The 2,915-nt window shown below is 34.6% G+C and overlaps 1 long non-coding RNA gene across 1 annotated transcript in view; it reads left to right on the plus strand.

The window, feature by feature from the left end:
- Positions 1-489: 489 nt before the first annotated feature.
- The window catches only part of LOC129392459 (uncharacterized), a 333,703-nt gene continuing 331,277 nt past the window's right edge, over positions 490-2,915 (plus strand). Inside the window, exon 1 of the long non-coding RNA XR_008618333.1 lies at positions 490-580. This is a non-coding gene — a long non-coding RNA (uncharacterized lncRNA). The remainder of the gene's footprint in view (positions 581-2,915) is intronic.

Consider the following 2,915-nt stretch of genomic DNA (forward strand, 5'->3'; position numbering starts at 1 on the left):
GAAGACATACACTGGCTGAATGGATACAAAAACAAGACCTGTATATATGCTGTCTACAAGAGACCCACTTCAGACCTAGGGACACATACAGACTGAAAGTGTTTTTTCAGAGGTGAAAAGTAAGCATTAATTGTAATTAGAGTCTCAAGGCAAGAAAGGAACTGTGTAACTTTGGTTTCCTACCAGTGTGTCTTGAGTGTCTTCCATAGAATCTGAAGTGCTTAAGGACAGGAACTTTTCTTATTCATATCATTATCATTATCAACAACTTTTAAAAAAGTTGGCCCTCAGGTAGAATTTCATCATTTCACCAAACTTTAGAAGATCATAGCTAAGTCCTCAAACTATAAAACTTGTTTAAATCCTTCATAATGAAAATTTTTATTGAAAGAAATTCTTTTAAAAATATATGCAACTGCATCTCTAGTTTATATATTATTTTTACAATTTCTCTGTCTTTTTCTCTTTCTTTTCAGCTAATGTATCACTTAAACTCTGAAAAGGATTGAGTTCCCCAAGGAGAAATCAAATTCATAGTGTCTCAAGGAATCAAATGGCTTGAGTTTCAAGGACAAGTAACGTATGTATTTCACATTTAAAGGGAAACTTGCAGTGACTTCACCTGCTTTCTGTAACTCTAACTAACCAGAGATTACTTTACTATAAAAGCAATTTTACTTAGTATGACCCTAAGACATCTTTAAAAGTAAGAGTTATATTTTTCTTTCTGATTTAAAAAAAAAATTCTTCCTGATAAAACATCTACTGAAGACTCTAAAGGGGAAAGTAATAATCACCTACAACTCCACTGTTCAGAGATACTTTAAATATTTTATTTTTAAAGTATTTATGTATTTTTCTGAAGTCATTTTTATGACTATAAATATATATGACTTTTATATAAATTATTATATCACATATATATCTTTATGCCCCATTTATCATATCATAAGCATTTTATGTTCACAAATGTTCTTTGAAAATAAGATCTTACTGACTGCGTAAGATCCCTAAGAAGTTTCATATTTGTAATGAAGTGAAAATATGATATTCACACCATCCTACTTTAAATGGAAGAAAGTGGGACTTCCATGGTGGTCCAGTTGTTAAGACTCTGCGCTCCCAGTGCAGGGGGCACAGGTTTGATCCCCTGGTCAGGGAACTAAGATCCCGCATGCCTCACAGCGTGGCCAAAGATTTAAAGAAAAAAAAGAAATTGAAGAAAGCATTGACAATTATTGGTAGAAAGTCAGCCTCCACAGCTCACCCCTCCTTCTGTATATACCCAGGGGCTTAGTTATTGCTGGTGCAAAAGTTTCAGTGGCATTGCTAAGATGTTCCAAGTAAGACAGGAAAATAGATTTTGTGTTTCACTCCTGAAAAGAAAGAGAAGATAGGAAGATGGAATGAGGCCAGTAAAATGGCAGAATGTAATGTGAAGTGTATTTCTGTCTCGTCATTCATTCTCCCATCAGTCATCCTGATGATTAAGATCATCGGTAGATTTCTACTCAACTCAGAAATGTTCAGGGTGAGTTTCAATTTTATGAAAATTGATGATAATGCTTGATACTGAGGTTTCCAGATTAGGTTGACATGGGGTGAAATAAACAGCATGAGTAGATGCAGGGGCTAGGGACAAAGAGTCATGAGAAGATAAACCCTTACGAATTCAAAGATATGCTAAGAAGGGTTTTAAGCCACTGCTGGCCATGTAGTAGGTGGGATCGTTGTCTCTGGTCCCAGGAATTTCTCTTTGGAATGGACATGTTTATCATTTTTTTTTTTTTTTACCATTTAAAAATATTTACTTCAAGCCTTATTTCTTTTTTATTTTCAAAGTTGACATTATACTCTAGTTACAATTTTATTCTTTCTTTTTAACATTCTGCCATAATAATTTCTCATGTCATTGAAATACTCTATCCAAGATTAAACATCTTAAATATTCCATCTTATTAGTGCTTGATAATTTACTTAATATTTTCCTATTTTGCACAAGATTGTTTCCAGTTTTTTTCCCACATAAGTTACTCTTATGCATTATTCAAAGTTCACACTATTCCTTTATTATATACTCCTAGAAGTAAAATAACCATGTGAAAGAATCTAAACATTCTTTTTTTTTTGAGTTCTTACCATCACATTTATTGCACAGCAAAGCAACTCAACTACACATATATATGTATCCATTCTCCCCCCAGACTCCCCTTCCATCCAGGCTGCCACATAACATTGAACAGAGTTCCCTGTGCTATATGGTAGGTCCTTGTTGGTTATCCTTTTTAAATATAGCAGTGTGTACATGTCCATCCCAAACTCCCTAACTATCCTTTCCCTCCACCCTTCCGCCCCCATAACCATAAATTCATTCTCTAAGTCTGTGAGTCTGTTTCTGTTTTGTAAATAGGTTCATTTGTATCATTTCTTTTTAGATTCCGCATATAAGTGATATCATACGATATTTCTCTTTCTCTGTCTGACTTCACTCAGTATGACAATCTCTAGGTCCGTCCATGTTCCTAAAAATGGCGTTATTTCATTCTTTTTTATGGCTGCGTAATATTCCATTGTGTATACAAACATTCTTAAAACTCTTCAAGTACGTTGGAATAGACAGATTTATCTTTGATTTTCCTCCTCTATTTTCTCATTCTCTCTCACGCCCTCCTCATATTACTCTCTCTCAGATCCACCATCTTTGATCTTTTTATCTTAGTTGTTTTTTGTACTCTTTTCTTCTTGCACCAGCATATTCAAAGCTTGGAAAAGTCTTCCTCTGGGTGGTTTCTGTCCATACCTGTCTGGACAAAGGCTTCTAACTTCTGCAGCTTCTGACTGTAACATGATAACCTTGTTTCCTTCATGGCCTCATGACATACAGCACATCCACTTAAGCAAATTAAAAACAGACA

Source organism: Physeter macrocephalus, chromosome 10, assembly GCF_002837175.3.
Source record: "Physeter macrocephalus isolate SW-GA chromosome 10, ASM283717v5, whole genome shotgun sequence".
NCBI lineage: Eukaryota > Metazoa > Chordata > Mammalia > Artiodactyla > Physeteridae > Physeter > Physeter macrocephalus.